This window comes from Bufo bufo, chromosome 6 (genome assembly GCF_905171765.1).
Source record: "Bufo bufo chromosome 6, aBufBuf1.1, whole genome shotgun sequence".
NCBI classification, from domain to species: Eukaryota; Metazoa; Chordata; class Amphibia; order Anura; family Bufonidae; genus Bufo; species Bufo bufo.
In genome coordinates, this window is record NC_053394.1 from 148,358,848 (window position 1) to 148,385,475 (window position 26,628).

The following is a 26,628-nucleotide window of genomic DNA, read 5'->3' on the forward strand; positions in this document are numbered from 1 at the left end:
TATAACATTTGCACAAATTGGTACAGTACATCCATATTGACTATTTTCAGCTAGATGTTTCGAAATTACTGCAAAGCGCATGGGAGGCATAGTGCAAAAATATTAAAGCATCGCTTTTTTTTGTGGTAGGAAAGTGAAACATACTTTGCACATATTTGGTGATGAACCAAACAGTAATATTTCCACCTAAATATAGCCAATGAGGTGATGAAGTGTGATCTTAATAGCAAGATGTATGAGAAGTAAAAAATATAGCAAATGCTATATATATATACACACACACATACTCGGTAACATAGTATAGGGATCTGCAACATTTATCCCACTGTTTATGGTGAAAGTATTCTGTAGTTTATACTGTTTTCATGCCTGGATTACTGTATAGAATGCACATTGTTTCAGTAGAAATTTGGATAATTTTATACCTTATAGCCCATAATTTAGAATGAACTAAACAAATATCAGAAACTGTCTGTGGACATGTAGATGCTCAACATAAAGATGTTGAGCATCTAGAGAGATACGGTAATTCCCACTTATTTTTTCATTTACTTGCTGTACATCTCTTACAACTGTGACCACTAGCAAAGTCGGTAAGGGTGGTGTCACACTAGTGATGAGTGGCAGGGGCAATATTTGAATTCGCGATATTTCGCGATTATTTCGGCGACTATTCATCATATATTCTCGATTTCGCGATTATTTTCTTGATTGCGAAAATCGGCAATGTAATATGCGCGTATTGCACTCGCAATACAAGCGTAAGTCACTGTTGCTAAATTTTTCAAGCTGCTAGAAGTTTCCTGAGACTGGAGAAAATGGATGGCATGGAAGAACATCACAATAGCTTTATATGCAGATAGAGTGCGCCAATATATTTGCGATTGCGCAAATCGGCAATTAATGATGAGCATGGTGGCCTGGCTCGCATGGAGTGAAGAAGCAGAGGCACAGTGCTCCGGCAAAATCCTAGCCATCATCCTTCTACACTCAGCTAACCACACTCCTGTGTGACAAATTCATGAGACCCCAAGTCCCTGGACCCCGAGGGAGTAAGACATAGTGTCAGGGATCGGGTCCGCCAAGTATCATCAGCGAGACCGGGATTCATATCATACAGTCCTATCTAGTGAGTGGTGCCGCCCAGAGGATCTGTCGGCACCGGAGACATTTACTTGCAAAATGGAGATCCCGGTAGCAAGAGCGGTAAGGTAGACACGTGGCAGGCGCCATCTTGAAATCAGGCAGCCACGTGCCAGCAGTGTAACTTCTTACAAAGGAAATCAGCGTCATAAGAGACATCTCTGGAGCTATCCTATTTGTGTGGGGACTTGAGATACTCCTATGACCCACTAATATCCGTGGGACCCTTCTCCTGGGTCAGATCTCAGATCTCTGAGGATACTGCTGTTGGGGTCACAGAGATATCCCCTGGAAAATCAAGTGCCCTCTTATACTCTGTTACATTCCAGCCATACCGCAGTGTATGTCCATTGCTGATATTAACCAGGAGACTGTTCTATACCAAACTCCTGCTGTGATACAAGGGATTCCTCTACTTACCTCCTATTGAATAAGCAGCTGTACACATTGTATATGAGCCGCAAAACCACTACCTTTGTTGCTCCACCTGTTGTTAAATCATACATGGATGCCATGAGCCAAACGGAGCAGGGTGCGGAAAAACCTTTCACCCCAGAAACATCAGCAGAAACCTCTCAAATCATGAAGGCAATAGCTGCATGTCAATCAGCTGTCACAACAAAAATTGATCATATTCAGTCTGACCTTAGCTGTCTGCACCATGATTTTGACAAAATACATGAAAAGACAATTGAAGTGGAACGCAGACTAAGCAATGTAGAAGACACAACCCGAACGGTTGGAAATGATACTACACAACTGCAACAGCAAGTTAAGATTCTACAAGCCAGAGCTGAGGATGCTGAGAACCGCAACAGGCGCAATAATGTTCGTATTTTGTGCCTGCCAGAGCGCGCTGAAGGATCTACCCCGGAAATATTTGCAGAGCAGATGATCAGAGATGTATTTACAACCTCTTACCCTATCTAGCTGCTTTGTTATTGAGAGAGCACATAGGGTCCCTACTAAACCCTTACCTGCAGGAGCCCCTCCTAGACCTTTCATTATGAAGATCTTGAACTACAGAGACAGAGACGCCATACTATTAGCGGCCCGACAGAAGGGGAACATCACATATGAAAATGCACGGCTGTCATTCTATCCAGACTTCACAACTGAGGTCCAAAAGAAAAGGAAGCAGTTTGCTGAAGTCCGAGCACGACTACGGGAGCGAAATATCAAATACGCAATGATTTATCCCTCTCGACTACGGGTCCAAGATGGTGACACTGCCCGCTTTTTTGAAACCCCAGAAGCAGCGGCAAATTGGATTGACAGGCACCTGAACAGGAGACCTCATCGCTGACGGGCCGCGAATTGTGGAGTAACTATGAAAGACTTTTTTGCACTAATGTCTTTTATATTACAGAGCCTAACTTCTGTTCCTGCGTATTAACAGAGCTTATTTCTACAGGTGGTTGTTGGGTGGCAGCGCTTTGATAGTTATGCACTGGTTGTTGAGAAATTGTTCATTTATTTTGTTTATCGGTTAGCTTGTCAAACCATTGTGCCTATATGGTGTGAATGTGCGCCTAACTGGCTAGGATAGTACTTTTCTACCCGAGTGGTTTTGGTTAAGGCTCAACCATGTTGGGACAGATTGGGCACGGTGGATGGGGAGGGAAGGGATGGGTTCTTGTTCTTTGGCTGTCTACGTCTGTCTGTGTGGGTGTAAATGTTTACTCCTTCATGGGACCTAGAGACTTGGCATGTTTTTCTTGGTGGGTATATGGCGTCAGTTAAGCTAATTTCTTGGAATGTTAGGGGTCTTAATGACAAGGTCAAACGATCTCTGGTCTTCAATTACTTAAAAAACTATGCCCCAGATATAGTTATATTGCAAGAAACACACCTTAGGGGTCAGAAAGTGTTGTCTCTTAAGCGTCCCTAGGTGGAGTTTACATACCATGCGGTATATTCCAATAATGCTAGAGGGGTCTCTATTCTAGTGGCTAAGAACCTTCCTTTTCAGATAATCTCAATTCAGTTACATATAGATATGTGATCTTGCATGTCAGTATTAGCCTACTTTCACACTAGCGTTTTGGCTTTCCGTTTGTGAGATCCGTTCAGGGCTCTCACAAGCAGTCTAAAACGGATCAGTTTGGCCCTAATGCATCCTAAATGGAAAAGGATCCGCTAATAATGCATCAGTTTGCATCCGTTCCGTCTCCATTCCGCTATGGAGGCGGACACCAAAACGCTGCTTGCAGCGTTTTGGTGTTCGTCTGACAAAACTGAGCCAAACGGATCCGTTCTGACACACAATGTAAGTCAATGGGGACGGATCCGTTTTCTATGACACAATAGAAAACGGATCCGTCCCCCATTGACTTTCAATGGTGTTCAAGATGGATCTGTCTTGGCTATTTTAAAGATAATACAAACTGATCCATTTGAACGGATGCAGACGTTTATATTTTCTGAACGGATCCGTCTGTGCAGATCCATGACGGATCCGCACCAAACGTGAGTGTGAAAGTAGCCTAAGAGGAATGCAATATCTGGTTATAGGTCTATATATATACCACCCCCGTTCCGCAGAGAAATTCTAGATATCATTATGTGCAAGGTTACAATGTTCTCAGCAATTCCTTTTATTATAATGGGTGATTGCGATGCCACTTTAGACCTGCTGAAAGACAGACTAGTTCCTCAGGCCTCGCATAACAAGTCGCTTTTAAACTGGGCCGACGCCCATGATTTAGTAGAGGCATGGCGTTATTTACATCCTACGGATACACAATTTCATGTTACTCGGCATCTACGGGTTCTCTGTCCTGTATAGATCTAGCCTTTAAAATCAGAGACCTATTGCCATATGTTAGAACTAGTGAGTATCTACCTAGAGGAATTTCGGATCATGCCCCCCTCCTTCTGATTCTGTCCCAGCCACTGGCCCCCCCTGACAGGAGGTGGCATTTGAACCCAATGTGTTTTGCCAGTGGAGAGTAGCAGTTATGAAGCTATGGAACACTACTGGGATGAGAATGAGGGATCTTCGAACCCCCTGACAGAATTGGATGCTTTTAAGTCAGTTATGAGGGGGGCATTAATCCATGCAATAGAAACACATAGGAAGGAACTATGCATAAAACAAACTAAGTAGAAAGAACTGTTAGACAGGGAGCGTGAATTTTCAATAGACCTGAGCAGTGAGAGGCAGGAGAGGTGGCTGGAGGCGCAGCGTCTATTTAACTTGCATTTAACTGAATATACTCAAAAGAAACTCCTAGCCCAGAGGCAAAGCGTTTTTTCAGATGGAGATAAGAATGGTAGGGCTTTGGCTTACTTGGCTCACTCGGAGGCCCCTCAAACAGTAGTTGCAGGGGGTTTGAATGATCAGGGGATACTATTGATAGAGCCTAGAGATGTGTACCGCCAATTTGCCTCATACTATTCTCACTTATATGCATCCCAAACTACATATGCCGAAAGAGATATAGCCCGTTTTTTGACGGGGATTCATCTTCCCACTCTTACACGCGATGACAGAGAGGCTTTGGTGGTGCCCATAACAGAAGCTGAGATCGAATTTGCTATTGGTTCCTTGGCAACAAGGAAGACCCCGGGTCTAGATGGTTTCCCGGCTGAATGGTACAAGCTATTCTCTAAATAACACAGTACTAGACTTGGGAAGCTTTTTGGGTATGCGTTTGAGCAGGAATCTTTACCTCCTTCTTTCTCTGAGGCAACAATTGTGGTGATCCACAAACCAGGGAAACCTCCAGACCAATGGCATCTCTTGCCGACCTATTTCGCTCCTAAATCTTGATGTTAAGATTCTTGCAAAAATACTAGCGTTGCGTCTGAGAGGTAATTCTCTCTTTAGTGGGGGTGGACCAGTCAGGCTTCATGTCGGGGAAAACCACTGATATAAACTTAAGACGGTTATACACCAATCTTCAGGTTAGTCATGACAATCGGGGTATGAGAGCCCTTGCCTCATTGGATAACGGGAAAGCTTTTGATTCGGTGGAGTGGGATTTTATGTGGACGACACTTAAAGTGGTATTCCCATCATGATGATCACTGTTAAATCTGTTAATCATTTGAAAGTGATCATTTTAGTAAATATATTTGATTAACCAATTCCTACCCTTTAGGAGAAAATTCATCCCCACTTACCTCATTGTTGTCATTCGGTCTCCCCTGGTTACGGCCACTGCTCTTCTCCAGAATCCTGGTGGCCGCAGAAGACTCCTTCTTTTCTCCCGGCCGGGCCGCTCGCTGTCCTGAACGCGCACGCCGCCGCGCATGCGCCATGGTGACTTCTTCCTGGCCAGAATAGTACAGAGACGCGAACGCGCACGCCGGCTCTGTAATATACTGGCAAGGAATAAGTCACCATGGCGCAAGCGCGGCGGCATGCACATTCAGTCCAGCGCGCGGCCCGGCCGGGAGAAGACGTCAATCAAGATGAAGCTTGCCCCCAGCCAGAAGCCAGGAAGTGAACGGCGCACTGGCAGCAGGTAAGTATGAAAAGGAGCCATGGGAATAACCCTTTAAGCAGATGGATTTCCCTAGGAATTTTTTGCTCTGGTTGCAAATGCTTTATATATCCCCCACAGCGAGGGTTAAAGTCAATAGGTATGTTTCAGACTCCTTCCCTCTGGGCAGGGGCACCAGATAGGGCTGCCCTCTTTCCCCCTTGTTGTTTGCATTGATAATGGAGCCTCTATCCATACTTGTTTCCTCCAACTCTAATATAGAAGGCTGGGAGGTGGCTGGCATCACGGAAAAGCTCTCTTTATATGCAGACGACATGTTGGTATACCTGGCAAACCCTGGGAATTCCCTAGATGCGCTTCTAGACACCGTAGACAGATTTGGCAGATTCTCGGGCCTCCGAGTAAATTGGGCCAAGTCGAGTCTTTGTTTAATAGATGAATTCAACCCAGTTCACGTCTCACACCAATCCAAACTTCAGGTAGTAGAGCAGTTTAAATATTTTGGGATTAACATTCACAGAGATGTTGCAAAATTCGACCAACTTAATGTCATCCCAACCATGCAATATATCACTAGGAAAATAGAAGCATGGGAGAACTTACCATTAAATTTGATAGGGCCGATAAATGTTATAAAAATTATTCTCCTGCCTAAATTACTATACCTTTATAGAGCAGCCACTATAACGCTACCTAAGAAACATTTTGTTAATATAGATAGGGTGTTTACTCCCTTTTTGTGGAGTAAGTCATGTCCTAGAATACCGAGACAAACCCTCCAGGCACCTTACGTGCGAGGGGGTCTAGCACTGCCTAACCTCTCTATGTATTATGTGGCGATACATCTAAGCTATGTGGCATGGTAGATTAGAGAGGACGCGCGTAATCCAGCAGTAGTGTTGGAGGCGGCTTTAGTGGGGTCCTATGAGGCTCTTACAAATCTAGCATAGAGGAAAGGAGTTGTCTCTGCAAAACACTATACACAGACGATGGCTGCCACGGTGGCAATTTGGGTTAAATGAGTGATGGTGCACACGAGCAAAATGACTAGGGAAAGCTTGTCGCCTTACCTACCACTATGGAGAAATAGAGACTTATCGGAATTGTTCTCATTAACTGACTTAGAATTTTGGCCCCTGAAAGGGTTGCGTTATCTCACACAACTTTACGACAAGGGTTCATTCAGGTCCTTTAATAGCCTAAAACAGAAATTTAGATACCCTATAGAGGCGGTAGTAAGGAGGGCTCAATTGACAAAACCTGTTTCGACTCTGTATGCGACATTGCTGGCTGAGCAGGACTCCCCTCTAGAAAAGTCTTTTGTCAAGTGGCGATGTGATATTGATGACCTGGAAGATTCACATGTGAAAGAATTGAGTCATACGTGGAGATCCACAGTCGTTAGCGCTAGAGACCAATTTATTCAGGTAAAATGGTTACACAGGGTGTATTATACACCAAGGAATATTTTTTAAGATGTGTAAATTGCCCAGCCCTCAATGTACGCGATGCGGATATGAAAATGGCTGTTTTATGCATACGGTATGGCAATGTCCGATCATTAAAAGTTTCTGGAGGAAGATTCATACATACATTAATGCTAAGCTCGGTTTTCCAAATATTTGCACGGCGTCAACATGTCTATTGGGACTAATTAATGAAGTTATTCTCACTAGATTTGGTAGGCAATTATACAGACTCCTATTGTTTTATGCTAGGAAAACTATACTCCTCAATTGGAAGCCCCCTAAGAGTCCTACTATGCAACACTGGGTACCATTTATTAATTTAAATCTGGAGTTATATAAATTTGTGTACGAACATAGAGGAACCTCTGACCGTTTCCTGAAAATATGGGACCCTTGGATTAACGCCCAAACAATGTTACCTTAAAGATACAGAAGTATTTGTCTCGGTCTGATGGGGGAGTGGATGTATATGTGTGTGAATGGAGTACTCTGGTGTGTGATTGAAATAGAGCGGATTCGGTGTCATGTATTCAGAAAGATTTTCTTTGCTTCATGCTTTCTCTTGCAAACATGATTTTATTCAATAAGACACAACAGGCTGAATGTAATGGTTTACATGTACATTTTTGGAGCATATGTATGCTCTTTGAAAATTTCTATAAAAAGACACTATTAAAAAAAAATTAATGATGAGCATATTTTTGCGCAATACATGCAACTTCACATTTTAGCAGGTCTGACTACATATTACTCATTGGTGCACTAAGTATTGCTGTGACATCACAGCGCTATGTCTGTAGCATGTATCTATGGACAGCAGAACCTATCAGCTACATTATATCGCGATATTCGCGATTAAAATTCACGATTCGAATATTCGCGCCCAACACTATGTCACACACAGTTTTTGTGGCAGTTTTTTTTTTTTCAGCCAAAGCCAGAAATATAAGTCCTTATTTTATATTATTCATTTCCTTCCAACCTACTTCATCAAAAACATCTACCCTCAGATCTCATGCATACAACCATTCCCTGTTTTGTGATCTGTAAATGGCAGATCCGCAAAAAATGAATACCAGCCATGTGCATTCAACAATTTGCGTAACGGAACGTCCGGCCCATAATAGAACAGTCCTATCCTTTTCCGTAATGGGGGCAAGAATAGGACATGTTCTATATTTTTGCGGATGCCACAGAACGGACATACCGTGTGCTGTTGAAGTGAATGGGTCTTCATCAGACCTGCAAAGAATGCGGATCGGATGCGGACAAAAAATGGACATCTGTTACATTATCCTACTAGAAGTATAGAAAAAAGCAAATAGTGTGGAGGGCACTCAGATATCTGGCTGTTGCAAGGAAATGTACCATATATATAGAAATGTTAATATTTATTCAATATATGTTAGTAATAAAATCCAAATAGTTATAAAAACCATAAACAAAAATAAAATAAATGAAAAAAGATAAAAAAAGTGAAAAATAAAAAGATTTAAAAAAAAGTATAGAGATAGTATCACCGTATCAATGACTCAGGAGTATAGTAAATAAGGGTTTGTACACAGTATCACAATATATATTCCATTCTTAAAAAGCCCATGATTTGCACATGTTTGATTGCATAATATATTGTATATAATGAATATGGTGTATTGACTCAATGTCAAATCAGCAAATATTTGATCTTAGATGGAAGTGCAAATCAGCGTGTTTTTTTTATTTAAATAAATAGATTGAATATAAACAGTCCTCTGTATATACATAACAATGTGCTGTATACTTTCTTACAATCACATAGCTCATATATATACAATTTATGTTAAAACATAGTCCTTAATTAGACTGGCTTTCATGTATCAATACTAATGGTAAATCTCCTTTTTGTATAGCAACACAGTTAGTTAGTGGTTAATTCTTCAATGCTATTACTTGTTGCGATCTGCAGGTTGATGGTTAGAATGGCTCAAGTAAATGGTTACATTAGCAGTCTGTTTCCATGACCAGGGAGCTATGCATGCAGAGTATCGCTTCAGCCGCTGTGCTCTGATTGCTTCGCTCCTTCGACATCCCACGTGTTGCGGGGTTGCCGGTCCGTCCTGCTACTGGTTACCGGCTCAATGGAGATTGTGGAGCGCTCCGTTTACTAAAAGGGAACTAACAGTAACACTCACTAATAACATTGAGTCAATACACCATATTCATTATATACAATCTAACATGTGCAAATCATACAGTATATTGTGATACTGTCTCTATGCTTTTTTTTATCTTTTTTTTATTTTTCACTTTTTTATCTTTTTGCATTTATTTTTGTTTATGGTTTTTATAACTATTTGGATTTTATTATTACTAACATATATTGAATAAATATTCAAATTTCTATATATATGGTACGCTATGGTACGTTTTCTTGCAACAACCAGAGTGCCCTCCACACTATTTGCTTTTTTCGGTACTGATATTTGTACCGGCAGGGGGTGTGCCTCGGAGAGTGCACCTATTCTGTGGGTTCGGGATGGCAGAGCTACTGCAACTAGCTATTACCCTACTAGAATACCTGTGAACTGGCTGGTTTCACACATAGTTTCGTTTATGAATTTTTTGGGTGATATATGCATTTTTGACTTTTTTTAAAAATAAATAAAGGTCTCCATCTGATGTTAGCTGTAAAGGCTATCAGAATTCATGAAACGCAGTAAGTGGCATTTTTCTTCACTTTTTTGCCCCTGCTTGAAAAAAAAACTGTGTCAATGTGTGTTCGTTTTTAATGATTTTTTTACATCTTTTTTCATTACGCTACATTCTGGTGTTTTTGGCAGGTTTTTTCATTTCTCTTTTTTTTTCATGTGGCCAGATATTACTTTAAAGTCTACAATGAATTAACAAATTCATTACAAAGCATTTTTTAATGTGTATAGAAGTTGAAAAAAATGCCTGTGCTATGCATACAGTTACCAATTGGTCAAAGAATGCAAAAAAAAGGTTAAAAAAAACATATTTTTACCACAGAAAAACCGGCCAAAAACCAAAATGCACAAATCAGGATTACGTGCGGATTTTCCATGTGGATTTGCATGTGGAAAATCCGCACCTTAGGTCATGCACATTGTATTCTATGATAACTTGAAATACTCATATACACATATAATACTCATATGCGGTGCATGTCAATTTATTTTATTTTTCCTGACCGGATTTGCTCTAGTCTCTAAGTAAAATCTGCATGCGAAATCCACATGCAAATCCGCATGTAAATCCACACCAATTGATGCGGATTGTCCACACGGATTTCCCTGCGAACAACTGTGGATTTCAGTGCGCACATAAATCCTGAACGTCTGCATGTACCCTTATATTGCCTTTTTTAAATAGATGTACTGAAGAATGTACATCATGGAGAGTGTACAGTTTCCTTTAAAAAAAAAAAATGCTATTTGTGAAAAACGGCCCAAAAATTGCCATAAAACCACATGTAACATAAAGAAATGACAGAAATTTTTTGGACTAAAAAACCCCTCAAACAACAAACATGTGTGAAGGAGACCTAAAAGACGCATTCATGAAACAATAAGGCTCCATTAACACGTCCGTAATAATGGGTCCGCATCCGTTCCGCAATTTGCGGACCCATTAATTCTCTATGGAGACGGAATGAATGTCCACATCCGCATTTCCGGAGTGCGCCGCCGATCTTCCGGTCCACGGCTCCAGAAAAAAATAGAACATGTCCTATTCTTGTCCGCAATTCCGGACAAGAATAGGCATTTCTATGGGGGTGCCGGCCAGGTGTATTGCGGATCCGCAATGCACTACGGACGTGTGAATAGACCCTAAGGCATACTGGATGCCCTGCTGTTCATTTAAAGGGAAATACACTGCAAGATATTAGCAACCATGAGGACCCATCACCTCTCCTGCCATGTCTGTTTTACTTAATTGTATTCACCAATATAATGATTCTGGAGCATAATAACTCTTTGCTTGTTATAATTATTAGAAATATATGAATACATTGGGAGTTACCAGTTGGGTGTGTGTCCCACCACACTATGACAGTGTCCAATCAGTTCTGTCAGTGCCAGACTATGTAGAGGCACACCCCCAACTGGTAACGCTCAGCTTTTAATTTATTAATATACTTCTAGGAGGAATTAAAGAAGAATGGCCCAGTGCAGAGTTATGAGAAAAGATGCTCCAAATTGTTATTTCATGGGGAATACAAGTATTTACTAAGACAGACATGTCCACTTCTGTGACCAACGGGATAAATATCCATCAGTTACAATCCGCCACTTTAGTGACTTTCACACAAAGATAAACATTAAAAGGACTATGCCATGATTAATATAAAAATGAAATCAGACATCATATAGCACATGAGAGTCTCTTTCTAACAAAGCTAGACCCAGCTCTGTACCTCACATGGATCCAGAGATCTCCACATTCATTGCTGCAATTGTTCTGCTAGATTTATTCCAGGCTGGCAGCTCAGGGGCGTGTCCTTTCTCAGGAGGCGTGTCCTTTCTCAGGAGGTGTGTCTTTTCTGGTGTTGCTTTTTCCCTGTAACTGCCACAGCTTCTAACAGAAGACATGGATGTGACAGTTGAAGATTTAAACTGAGCCATGTGTGACCCCCTCAGTGAGGTGGACAAGAATTGAGGAAAAGAACAAACTGCAGGTGGTGCTATACAGATACATTTTACTGAATAGCTCAGTGGAACTGCTACATTTTTAATTACATGCAACTACAAAAGTATTCATATCCAGGTGCTGGTTTGAAAAATGTAGCACAACCCCTTAACAGTTAAGTTATCGTCACCTGTAGTCTATTACTGATGAAAATCACTGGGCCACTGGATAAATGGATGGGTCAGGTATTATCAGGACTACACATACACAGTAGAGCACGGACTCTGGGATGGCTCCGGGCAGTGCCATCTTAAGAGCATTATAGGCCCCCGGGCAATACAGTGCACTGGGGCCCTGTCTACACAATCACGCACTAGAATAAAAATGCAAATTATCAATAAGGCGATATTTATTGGGCATTTCCTCTTGTGGATTTTCCCCAGCAGTAGGATCAGGTAATGATACCATTGGTATTTCTGCTGGAATTGGAGTGCATGTAGATGTGGATGCTACATCTGGAGGAGCAGAACTACTGGCTGACGTTGCACCTGGATTGAGCCAAGATGTTAGTTTTGGAAGTTTGCACATTTTCTCTTTCTCCTCTGCAGCCTTTTTGCTCTTCTGTGCTCCACTCAAAACATTACGTTTCATTTCTGCACTAAAGGTTATTTTCACCAACACGTAATAAACTTTATTTTTCCTCACCTTTTTTACACTTCCTCGAACGAGTGGCAACTCTAAGATTGCTATATAAGGGGGACACATAAGATATTACAGTCAAAACTTGAGGGGCACTAATAACAAAGTGGATGTAAACCCAAACATTTTTTTTTTTTGTGATGTCACAATGTAGAGTACCCAGGCAGTACACACGCCACTCCAACATTAATACCCACCAGCACCAGCAGTACCCACACCAGCATTACCCACCAGCACCAGAGTGTGTGTACATTTATATATATATCTATATTTATTTCGTTTTTTTAGTTGTATGATTAAAGTGGATGTAAACCCCCAAGTATGCAGTATAGCACCCTATAGTATACAGCACCACACAGTATGCAGTATAGCACCCTATAGTATACAGCACCACACAGTATGCAGTATAGCACTCTATAGTATACAGCACCACACAGTATGCAGTATAGCACCCTATAGTATACAGCACCACACAGTATGCAGTATAGCACCCTATAGTATACAGCACCACACAGTATGCAGTATAGCACCCTATAGTATACAGCACCACACAGTATGCAGTATAGCACCCTATAGTATACAGCACCACACAGTATGCAGTATAGCACCCTATAGTATACAGCACCACACAGTATGCAGTTTAGCACCCCACACTATACAGTACCCCACAGTATGCAGTATAGCACCCTATAGTATACAGCACCACACAGTATGCAGTATAGCACCCTATAGTATACAGCACCACACAGTATGCAGTATAGCACCCTATAGTATACAGCACCACACAGTATGCAGTATAGCACCCTATAGTATACAGCACCACACAGTATGCAGTGTAGCACCCCACACTATACAGTACCCCACAGTATATAGTAGAGCAGTATAGACCCCCACACTATACAGCACCTCACTGTATACAGCACCCCAAACTATACACGATACAGCCCCCCACACTATACAGTACAGCACTCTACACTATACCGCACCCACAGTATACAGCCCCCCACACTATACAGTACAGCAGTATAGCACTCCCCCCACTATACAGCCCCCCCCCCCCCCCACACTATACAGGCCCCCCACACTATACAGCCCACCACACAGTATACAGGCCACCCCCCCCCCCCACACACAGTATACAGCCCACCACACAATATACAGCCCATTACACAATATATAGCCCCCCACACAGTATACAGCCCCCCACACAGTATACAGCCCCCCACACAGTACACAGCACCCCACACAGTACACAGCACCCCACTATACAGTAGTTTACAGTATATTAAAATAACAACCCCATGTCACCTTTTTCTGATGTAATCTTTACACAGAAAAGCTCCACAGTTAACTTCTGCAACACTCCTGATAGGACCTGTGATGACTTCATAGCCATGTGACCAGTAATTGCTAGGTTACTGGTCACATGGTAATGATGTCATTAAGGTCCTAGATCAAAACTCATTAAGGTCCTAGAATTAAGATCATTAACACAGTACGATCATGATGCCTGTGTAGCCGACAGCCTGACACCCGGGGCAGTAGCTAGCAGGGCTCAAGAGGCAGCTGCCTTGGGCCCCCCCAGGAGCAACTGGGCCCAGGGCAGCTGCCCCTTTTGCCCCTTGGTAAAGACGGCCCTGGCGGCAACGCTGCTAAATGACGGTTGGGAAGTTGGCTGGTGGGTTCACTGGGCAGGCGGGCCCCCAGGCAAGTGGGGCCCCCGGGCAACTGCCCAGCGTGCCCATTCGAAAAGACGGCCCTGGCTCCGGGTTCATGTGGGCCCTTGGGCAATAAAACCTCAGTGGCCCCCCTCGTGGCATTTTGCACGACGCATGCAGCTATGAAACTGCATGTATTATAAATGTTGCCAAATACAATAGACAGAGCATGCGCACCAGTACAAAAATACCCCCTTATAATATGAGCCAACACAAACAATACCCCTATAATGTGCACCAGTACAAAAACTACCCTCTTATAATGTGCGTTATTACATATGAGATCCTTACACCCCTCCTCAGATCAGACCCCCATATCAAACCTCACATGAGAACCCCCATCAGACCTTCATGTTAGACCCCCCCATATCAGACCTCCTTTAGACCTCCATGTCAGACCCCGATATCAGAACTCAGATCAGAACCCAGTTTCAGACCTTAGATCAGACCCCCATTAGACCTGCATGTCAGACCCCCCCATATCAGACCTTAGATCAGACTCCCTTTAGACCCCCACGTAAGACCTCATATCAGGACTTCATGTCAAACCCCCTTTAGACCTCCATGTGAGACCTTAGATCAGGACTTTGTATAGAGATAGGGCCCCCATTAGACCCCCACGTCAAACCCCACAAGTATCAGACCTCAGATCAGACTTTAAAATAAATAAATTATAAATAAATTAACTTACCTCTCGTGCTCCAACTCCACTCTCCCAGTTCGGCATTCTCCCTTAAAGTCGCGCTCCCTCATCTTCTCTGGGCCCGCACTGCACAGTCACCTGACTGCCTGCAGCGTCAGGTCATAGTGTGTGCACTACGTCCTGATGCTGTAGGCAGTCAGGACAGTGGAGAGCAGTCCAGAGGAGGTGTGAGTACAGTGCTTACAACGCTTTAGTCACCCGCCTCCTGCGGATAATGGAAATGCTCACTAGTATTCGCTTTATAAGACGCACTTTGACCCCTATAGCTACACCAGTGGCAGTGGGTCCCCCCAGAAGCAGTGGGCCCTGGCACTTGCCCGGGTATGCCGGGTGCTGATGCTGGCCCTGCACGGACTGTCCGTTATTTCTTGATTTCTTGCTATACAAAAGCCTCCTAAGTACAGTGTGAATTTAAGGTGTAGACATTGCTCTGTCCATGTGCATATAATCCCGGCATCAGCAGCCCATCCTGCCAAAACCTGAATTTCCTTATGGTAATTAAGTGTATAAAAGCTGTAAAAGCACAGACTTGTCCTATGGGAAGAAAAGGCAAATCTCTCTTCATGGGAGGTAGGAAAAAGATGAGGACATTTGTCTGCACCTCTGTAAATTCACGTTCTGAATGATCTTCCTGTGCCCGAATAATGCGCCGTCCCCTCTGACATCATCGCTCTGCTTTTATTGTACGCTCATAACATTTGAAATAGGTCTGGTAAAATTCAAAGAAAATCTAGATGAGTATTTTCCACTGCTTTACCATTCGTTCAGTGTCCCTGATGCTGGCCAACATTTGGACTGCCAATATGGAGTCAGTTAAGCGCGTTAAAAATAAAATCTGTGATTGTTGCAAAGATAGTTGATGGCCCCAAGTCCTGTCTGCTCTTTAACATTCCTCACGGTTATAAGAGTTCCTTTCTTCTGAGAATAAGAAATAACACTGAGCTGTGTAGTATAATGACTGGATTTGTATTCTGTGGCCCGCAGTCATTTGGCTGCTCATACTGTGCAGAGCCGCTTTCTCCAGTTCTTCTTTCTGGAGCAGCGAATGCTGACGCCCGGCCTTGTACTAGATCACCATTGTGGGGTTGTTTCACTAATCGACTATGAAGGTTTTTTCAGTTTGAAATCCTCACTACGAAAGTGACCTGGGAGAATCTGAAGATGACCGTAGCTTCAGCCTTCACTGTACATAGCGGTAGATTTACCAATCCTGTAGACTGTTAGTTGTCTAAAGGTGCACCAAATTTTTCACAGTGGCTCAGGTTGGGTTCTAAATCTGGTCACTTTTTGTCTAACACTATACGACCTATTGGTTGGCTTATATTCTAGTCCCCGCACTGTTTACATGAGCATGGTCACATGCGCCGCTGCAGCCAATAATTGGCTTCAGCGGTGACATGTTGCTTGTGGAAACATCACCGCTGAAGCCAGTTATTGGCTACAGTGGTGCATGTGACCGTGCCCGTGCCCCACCAGGTTTAAACCGTACAGGGAGTGGAAGAAGGAAGAAGCGTCTGGCAGCAGGCATTATATAAAAGCTCTTTTAAAGGGAATCTGTCATCACATATATCAGCATTAATCCAGCTGGCATGTGAGAAGTGCGCTTGTCAGCTGAATGTAATGCTGTTGGTCCCATTTCTAGAGTTGGCAGCAACGTTGAGAAAATAGATGCTTTATAATATGTAAATGAGCCCCTGGGTGCAATGAGGGTGGTGCTGTTGCACTCAGAGGCTCCGCTCCCTGTCTCTTACTACCAGGTGCTCCATCCCTATACAGCGGGTGCGCCAAATGCGCTCCCGCAAGAATTCAGGGCCAGGCATGAATATATTTTCAGGCAAAGTGGTGGTGGCATAGGAAACAGAGAGCGGAGCCTTTGGGTGCAAAAGCACCGCCCTCGTTGCACCAAGGGGCTAATTTACGTGTTATAAAACATCTATTTTCTCAACATTGCGGCCACCTATGGAGATGGGACCAACAGCATTACAATCAGTTGACAAGGGCACATCTTGGATGTCAGCTGGATTAATGCTAATATATGTGGTGACAGATTTCCTTTAATTCTTGCAGTATACCATGCAATAAGAATATGGTCATTAGCTCCCCCTCCCCTCAGGTGAAGCGGTCCAGACACCTATAATTCGCCTCTTCTTCTAAATTCATAGAAATATATAGCTATATCTAGACAGCGCAGAAGGAAATTGTGGGGCGTTATATACATGTATCTCTGCAGGTACAGTATATGTGAGGGAATATTTTTATGCAGGGGAAGAAGAGATTAACAATGGAGATGCAGGTGCTTGGTGAGCTCCTTACCACCCACAGAAAGGAAAGTCCTCCAAATAATGATTCCTGGACTCTCACTATTGGAACTGTACCCTTTTCAGCTTATGTGTGTACATAATGAATATTTCTAGTCACAGACAGCAAGCAGAGATCTTGACTAGACTGATGTAAAACCTTTATTACAGAACTTTTTATCACTCTGGGATTAATCTTTATTTGCCTGAAGAATGGAAAATTCCTTGAAAAAATTTTTTTCTCCTGAATTGCAGGACAAGTCACCCAATTAATCACTTAAGAAGGTCATTAGGTGATTGTAGGTCTTAACATTTCCAGACAAGCTATGGGAAACATCAGTATTACTTACCATACAGAACTGCAGGGTCAGCTTAACGGTATAAGTAACAGGCCTTGGGAGCCTTTAGGTTGTTTCTAAAAAAAAAACGCCACTAAAGTCAGATCTGATCCACCACAGTCTTGGAAGTGCTTTAGATAAACATATTTCAGAAGAAATAAAAAACACTGCTGTGTTGGCATCGATGGGACGCTCTGTTCCAGCATCTTTAGCTGGTTTTGGTTTAAGTGTAGTGCCTAAGGCTTGGCTTCAGATTCGGCATTTCCTGTGTAGACAACCCACCAAAGCTGAATTGAGTAATGGTCTCGTGCTACCAAACCATCTTTAACCGTTTCACAGTTGTTGTACTGGGTCCTACCTTCCAATGTGCGGGTTTTACTCCCATGGGAATGGTTTTATCTTTATGGTCAGCTCTTATGTATGTTGCTTCTTCTGGAGCACATATCCCTAAATAGTCATGGACTTTATTAAACCCATCTGGATAATATAACCCACATTTATCAAGGGTCTCACATTGTTTGTTAAATTTGGCGCATCTGTAAACCTAACACGTTTGTCCAAGTAAGCCCAAAAAGTCGCAAAGGCCTGTTTTGGGACTTTTTGAAGCCAGAATTCAGGGCAATATAATTGCCCCCCGTTGACTTTTTTAGTTTAATGAAAGGTGGAATCTGATTGGTTGCTTCTCTCTCTTATACAGCAGATACCAGCTGTGTCTGAAGGACCATACTGACTTATAATAGGGTCCATCGCTTACCACCAAGGTGTCTGTAATACAGTGGAATCTGTGATGGCTCATCAGTGGACACTCCGTAGTCTATATGAAAATTCTACGGAATTGATCTTATTTATTTTATTTTACTCACATAGCACTGACATATTCTGCAGAGCTATACGGACATTCAATATGGCTCACAATCTAAGTTCCCTATCAGTATGTCTTTGGAGTGTGGGAGAAAACCGGAGTACCCGGAGGAAACCCACGCAAATAGGGGGAGAACATACAAACTCCATGCAGATGGTGACCTTGGTCGGATTTGACTGGGACCCAGGCTCGGACTTGCCCATAGGGGAATAGGTGAATCCCCCGGTGGGCCCCTGACAAAGTTGGGCCCCCAGCAAAGTATCTTAACCTGCCTATATTCATGTAAAAACTAGGTAGATTATTTAAAAACGACCAAGTTTATTATTATATTCAGCAGGGATGGCCCACCTGAGTTTCTCCAGCTGTTGCAAAACTACAACTCCCATCATGCCCGGACAGTCTACAGCTATCAGCCTACAGCAGGGCATGGTGGGAGTTGTAGTTTTACAACAGCTGGAGAGCCGCAGGTTGGCCATGCCTGTGACTGAGACAACTTCTAGAAATAGAGGCAGGCCAACTCATATCCTCTTTCCCCAGGAACCTGCCTTCTTGAAGTTGTTGCAGGGACCCTCCTAATCAATTATTTTGAGCATCTTACTACTGCTGCCGCTAAGTGAGCAGGTAGTATTTGCATGTAGGTGCATATTGGGCCCCCAGAATAAATTTTATTGGTGGGCCCTAGGCACCCCAGTCCGACACTGCTGGGACCCAAGCACTTTTAGGAATCAGTGCTGCCCACTGAACCAACGCACTGCCCCCATCACCTTACAATGCTCCAAGGTTAAGGAGGAGTTCACATCACCATTTCATGATCTGTCAGGAAAAAATCCTGTATGTAGAACTTTTTTTCCCCATCTAAAAAAATAAAATAAAAATTGATTTCAGACATAAATTGCGCAAACAGATGCCAAATGTGTATAACTGATGCACAGAATCCGTTTTATTACAAAATGTTTTTTTTTTCTTTTTCTGTTCTTCTGACGGGTCATGAAACGGTGATGTGAACTTTCCCTTAGCTGTTTGGTGTCTTAAGTCAGCAACGAAAGTGAAGGGACATAAGGATGTTCTTCATTACATAAAGTTCCTTTGTGTTGAATGTTTTATTACATAGATACACTGGGGGTAATTTATCAAAGACTGACATCTTATGAGGGTCTTTGATATCCCCTGCACTATCGGAGGATGTGCTCTATTTACGATGAGGTGCACGTGCAACAATAGTGGTCCGCTAGGGGTCCCTTTAAGATGAGAAAAGTGTTTTGTGATGCCAGTTGCAATGAAGCAACAACAGACCTTTAAGAAATGGTGCTGGTACCGAGGTGTAGGAATGGCTAAGTGATATAGGGTGGTCTATAATGTCCCTTAATGTTTTGTGCACGTTTCACGGTGCTCCTACCTGGATACACTGGAAAAGCAGACAAATAGGGTGAACAATTGAGGGATTTGAAGAAATATTTGAGTCCAGACCTTGTGATGAAGTTCAATGGCAGCTTTACTTTGCATAAACCTTTCTCCAAACGGTTTAAAGACTTTATCTTGGTTCCAGCAGGCTTTAGCATTAAGTCTGGCAGGCAAACAAACTCAACCCTGTAACATCGGTTTCTCTTTGGCTCTGCTGTACTAACAGACTTAAATAGAATCTCTTCTTCTGCAGGATGCTGCAACTTCTCTCTGTAGTCTGAATCTGGATTATGCCAGGGAATAGGTTAGAATCCTGGCAGCTCCAACATGGAGTCTCAACCATAACACCAGAACTCCCTACCTCCTTCTGGTAGCAAACAGGACTGGCCCACTTCTGACCAAGAAAGGAGGGTAGAATGGAATGGTGAGTTCCATTCTCTCTAAGTGTAGCTCTGCCATAGTTGCTGCCACCTGCTGGTGAACCAGGCACATTACATGAACAGTTACATACCATTATTATAAATGCATAGGATAACATTATATTAGTATTCACAGATAGAAGCAGGGCGTAGGAGTGGTAATGCCAGTCTGCGGCGTTACACACGCCTCATAGCTGGAGTAGATTTTAGTGGTCATTTACAAGAATAAACAGGTGTAAATGATAGTGAATGTGCCAGGGCCGATGGCGGCATAGAAACGCCACTTGGACCTATATTTAGCTGCATTCGCATTTAAAATGCAATTTTTATGCCAGTTTCTGGCATACAGGAGCATAGTAAATGACCCCCATTATGTTATTACAATAAGCAATTTCTGGCAAACCTAATAGCTGTGGTAGGCAGAAAAGTTTGAGGAGGCCAACAATCTCCACTCTTTCCTGTTTTAATTTTGCTCCCCGATATTAAAGCTTAAACGACAAGCTATTTCCTCTGTAATACTTGGGTTGTGTTAGTAATTACAGAGCCCTGCCACGTGTCCACATCTGTCTTCTTGTATTTAATGAGGTGAGGAATGGTATTAAACAGTGTTTTTTCTTTCATGAAGCAGAATTGTACCCAGAAAATATAACAATTAACACCATCTTTTCCTTTCCGTCTTATTATATCAGCTCCCTACCAATGTAACAGTTTGGCAGGTTGACGCCCTTAACGTTTTTCACACTTCTGACATGTTTTAATACCCTCAGAGCTTGTGGTTTACATGAGAAGTTGTAGTACAGACAGATTACAGGGTTTGCCAGATCCTAGTGACCCAGCTGCACATATGGCGTATATATACAGTATATTTGAGTTTGAAAAGTATCGTTTCGGTAGTAAAAATAAAAACTAGAGGATCCTCCTGTAGGGCCTGCAGTGTTTTGCTTGGCCTATTGTGACTCTCCTATGGCACGAAAAGTGTTAAGCTCATTGAGGTTAAGAAAAAATGTCTACTATGAAATTCTCAATTTAGTGGTTACTGGGTGCAATTCAGTCACGGGGGTAGGCCGGTGCCCCACTGGAAAGTGTGCTGTGCCCTAGCTAATATTTTCTGCCATTCTAGAAAGAGAGGCACACATGGACTTCTATAGATATTTATGATATATGTGACATTTGGGGTCACAATTTATTGTAAAGCATTAGTCAAAAATATGCAAACTGTACAATGGCTGAATAGTACGCCATCAGGCGAGATCCCAATTGGTTGATGCATAACAAGAACTAGAGTGTCAGCATGAAGTGTAGGCCCACCCACACTGGGCTGCTTAGCATTGTAAAAACTGGGGGCAGTACAGAATAAGTATGCATGTGTGTGTATTCTTCTGTTGAATAGTAACTTTATTTCTTCATGAGGATAGTAATGTGCAATGAGCAGGACCGTGGTACGGTTACACGGACGCCAAATTATGCAGTGGGTCCGGATATGGGTATAGAAGTCTATAGTTTTTGTTCGTGACGCCAATTGCAGCGTGCGCAGGGTACAGTCTCAGGGCCCTTTAAGGTGTTGCAACTCACGTACCAGGTTAGGAATGCCAGAGTGGTATAATGTCTCTGTGTAGTAGTAGCAATAGTGTCAACGGTGTCTCCTACCTGGGTACAGCTGGACTCCTGGATCCTGGCTCACTTGCAATAAATGAGTGTTGCTAGTAGGAGTAATTGAGGGTTTTAGTAGCAGTAAATGAGATCCAGACTTGTAATATAATTCAGCTTGTCTTTATTGGTTGCAGCTTTAATCCATATGAGTTACAGCAATAGTCTTGGGTCCCAGCAGGTATTGGCAATGTATGGCAGGGATTACTATCTCTTCTGCTTCTATCATATGCCTGGAGAATATGGCAGGAATCTGTCTTCTGCTCTGTCTATCTTCTGCTGTGTATGGGACTGACTAGCTGAGGAGGAATTTGGCTTCTCCTGGTCTCTGGACGTTACTCACAGTTATGCTCACAGGGAATGGTTCTTCCTGGAGTTCTGGAGGTGGCTGCTTGCTTGTCACCAGTTGAGGCTGAAGGGCTCAGACTGGGCATGAGATCTTTCGTCTCAACCGCGACACGATCCAGGGTTGGATACCTAGAACTGGAAGCTCCTACCAGCACAGCCTTCCCCTAGCCGGGGTGGCTGGCACACTAACATTAACTTCTTTTCCTCCCCATGAGGCAGGACATGGGCCAGCCCACTTCTGCTCATAGAGGGGGAGCCAAACTGGAATAAACTATTCCAGTCTAGAAATGCTAAACTGAACTAAAGCCTTGCTAAACATTGCTGCCACCTGCTGGTGTACATGAAAATTACAGCACTTACATGTAACAGGCTTAGAAAATGCACATTATTGAGAATGTGATGTTAAATTACACAAGATGACAGTAAAAATACACTTAACAGGTTGTAGCGGGGTAAAAGAGTGTAGTAACATGACTCTGGGATGTTACAAATGTACAGAGTGAACTAGTGAAGGAGTCCTATGGGTATTCTAGACACTACCAGTTCTTCAGTATGAGGACCTTACCAAACTGCACCCCATGTCTCTCCTTACTAGACCAGCTGGACAGGGCCATTGGAAGGAATGGAACATATGGTTATTTAGGGCTCATGCACACGAACGTATTTCCTTTCCGTGCTCTTTCTGGGTTTTTTTGCAGACCGGATGCGGAACTATTCATTTCAATGGGTCCACAAAAAAAAAAACGGAAGTTACTCCGTGTGCATCCATTTCTTTAGGTCCGTATGTCCGTTCCGCAAAAAAATAGAACATGTCCTATTATTGTCCCCATTACAGACAATGATAGGACTGTTCTATTAGGGGCCAGCTGTCTGCACACAGACGTCGTTGATAATTTTTGTGGATATATTTTTTGGGGGAACCGCAAAATACATACATTTGTGTGCCTGAGCCCTTATAGTCCAGTCAATTTTTAGATTTCACATGGCATTACAGTAGGTAGTGATGAGCAAAGTTTAGAAACATTCGATTCGGCAGCTTCGCCGACCTTCCTCAAGAAATTTGATTCTTTACAAATTACTTTGTCACAAATCACTTTTGATTGTATGGAGCAGGCGCAATAATGGGGAACAGCGATCGTGCCACCCCCATCATTTAATCCCTTAGATGCCACGTTCAACTCTGATTGCGGCATCTGAGTATTTACTCACCTCATCCACTTGCTCACGGAGAGGCCATCCGCTCCCATCTTGATTGAAGAAAAGTCGCCAAAGGACCTGCGGCAATCGTGGTAACGTCACCACGTGATCATGTTGGCCACGCACGGTGATATCATCGCAGATCCTTTGGTGGGTTTTCTTCAATCAAGATGGACCTTACGGTCTTTCTGCGAGCAAGTGGATGAGGTGAATATAATTATTTTTACATTTAAGACACCATTTTAGGAAAAATAGATTTGCTACCACGAGGTGAGAGGAAATTCTGTTTTGCGAGAACTTTTCCTAAACTTCGGATCGAATTGCACTTCGTATGCTTCGTTTCGCTCAACTCTAACTATAGGCTTTTAGTTTCTCTCAAGCTTAAAGAAGACCTTTCATGGGTCCAGACTTTATAAACTAAGTATCAGGATATGTAAAGCATAGTACAGGGATCTAACTGCACTTACTATTTTTTCTGGGCTCCGCTCCGTTTGCCTGCTGTGGCCCCTGTTAAATTCTCCCGCCCTGTATGCTAATTTTCACATCGGAACAGGGAGGAGGAGACTGCCCTGTTTCTCAATGGGCGTCTCCTTCTCCCTGGCTGTGAGCTGTCCAATCGCAGTGGAGAGCTTCACAGCCAGGGAGAAAAAAAAACTCCCCTTCTCCCTGGCTGTGATGCTCTCTGCTGCGATTGGACAGCTCACAGCCAGGGAGAAGGAGACGCCCATTTAGAAACAGGGCAGTCTCCTCCTCCCTGTTCCGATGAGAAAATTAGCATACAGGACGGGAGAATTTAACAGGAGCCACAGCGGGCAAACGGAGCGGCGCCCAGAAAAAATAGTAAGTGCAGTTAGATCCCCGCTGTATTCCCTACATACCCTGATACTTAGTTTATAAGGTCTGGACCCATGAAAGGTCCTCTTTAAACCAACATAAAACCGCCTGCCTGTGTTTAGATTGCTTTGTTTGTGGCACGGCAGAGCTTGGTGGGCGTGTGTTCTGGTTCAGGCATTGAAGTGTAATAGTACTTGGATTCTCTTAGATAGCAACGTGGCTTATATTTATTTATTGAGGAAACCCTATGAAATCGAGAGCCTTCCAAGCTTCCAGCACTGAGATATTACATCATGTGAACAACTGAAGACCAGCTGAAAATTGTGAGACATAGTATTATCCAGTTCAGAATGTCCTCTTATAAAGTCAGATTATGTGTTAGGGATGTCTAGGACTGACTGGAAAAGGCTGTGCAAAGGAAATTATATGACGGTGTAGGCCAGCTCCACGTTTTGGGCCGCATCCGATCCGCATTTTTGGTGGATTGGATGTGGACCCATTCACTTCAGTGGGGGCGCAAAAGATGCGGACAGCACACTGTGTGCTGTCTGCATCCATATGTGCTTTTTACGACCACGCAAAAAATATAGAACATGTCCTATTCTTGTCCATTTTGCGGACATTTCTGAAGGAGAAGAAAAATGGAGGCAACAGGCTCTTGGCCAGTATCCCTGTTTTGGGAATCTGCGATTTGCGGACCGTAAAAACGGCAAAGGCCATGTACATGACCCTTAAGGGTGCATTTATACAACTGTATGTATTTTGCGGTCTGTAAAATGTGGATCCGCAAAAAATACCGCTGCAGAAATGAAATATCTGATTTAGACTGGGTTTCCATATTTTTGTCTGCCTGTTCTAGCTTGGCACAGAAACACAAAGGGACATTGGTGCCAGAACTGATCCCATGGTTTTCTATAGGATTGTTTCTGGCATCCTGTGCTTCATGGACAGAGAAATATACCATGTGGGTACTGGTACACAAAATGCACACAAACATCAGTGGAGGTTTATCAAAACTGGTGTAAAGAAAAACCAATCGGCTTTCACCTTTCATTTTTCAAAGGAACTCTGAAAAATGGAAGGTGGAATCTGATTAGTTGCAACTAAAGGCGAGTTCACATTTGCATTACGGATTTCCGTTATAGGTTCAATTATAACAGAGTTATAACGGAATCTAACAAAATGTTGGGATGGAATACAAAATGGAAGCCTTTCTATGGGAATATATACCAGTTCTGTTTGGGTCCGTTATACACAGTTATCAACAGGACTATTTTTTCCATCGTGTATAACGGAATCAAACGGAACCGTTATGTGTCATCATAGACATTGTGAGGTTTGGAAGAGTGCTAGAGCCGCGTGGCGGTGACACAGACGCAACAGTCCCCGTAAAGTAACGTAAAGGTTTATTTCAGCTCCACACAGGCTAGACAAAAAAACAGAAACAGCACCAAACAGCGTTCACCTGGCTCGGCTCCTGTAGTAACTGAGCACTCCTGGCTCCCGCTCCCATGAATGTCAGTAAGACTCGGATCTGTTACCAGCCTGCAGACTGCCTGTGTCTGTCAGCTAGGCTCTTCTCCCAGCAAACCCTACTGATTTACTCAGGCTTTTAAACACCTCAGCTGAACAGGCTGAGTTTCCCACACTCTCTGTAGTGGAGTGGGAGTGGTCCAACACCACCTCTTCACCACTCCAACAAAGCCGGCCCAGACTTTATCATTTATCAACAGTTCAGAAACTAGGCTCCTCAACAAAACAACACTATCCGGCTTTTAATATCTCACCCAGCTTAACTTTCTGGGCGAGATATACACTCCGTCCAATACAATTTCTGCCATCTGCCTACACATCCCCCCCCCCTCTTCTCTAGACCGGAGGTCTGGGCATTTTGAGCCATTATGCAATGGACTCTTGACAACGCGTCCGCATTGCCTTGGGATTTCCCTGATCTATGTTCCAGGGAAAAATTAAAATTCTGTAGCGCGAGAAACCACCTGGTAACCCTGGCATTCTTTTCCTTATTACGCTTCATCCAAACTAGTGGGACATGGTCTGACACCAGTTTAAATTTTCTACCTAGCAGGTAGTACGTCAAGGATTCCAATGCCCACTTCACTGCTAAGCATTTAAGTTCTACAATTGCGCAGTTTTTTTTCTCCGGCGTCAACTTCCTGCTTAAATACAAAACTGGGTGTTCTTTACCGTTTGCGATAGGACTGCCCCCAGACCTGTATCAGAAGAGTCCGTCTGTATCAGAAGAGTGAGTCCGGAGTCACTAACACCGGTTGTTCACATAGAGCCGAATTAAGACAGAGAAACGCTTTCTCGGCTTCTGGGGACCATGACACCATTACGGACTTTGTTCCTTTTGTCAAGTCCGTCAATGGTGCTGCTTATGCTCCTGAACAAAACAACACTATCCGGCTTTTATTATCTCACCCAGCTTAACTTTCTGGGCGAGATAAACACT

General features: G+C 43.1%; 1 protein-coding gene across 6 annotated transcripts in view; it reads left to right on the forward strand.

Moving 5' to 3' along the window:
• Positions 1-26,628, forward strand: part of NFATC2 (nuclear factor of activated T cells 2) — a 138,772-nt gene that overhangs the window by 91,916 nt on the left and 20,228 nt on the right. The gene's annotated exons all lie outside the window — the stretch shown is intronic.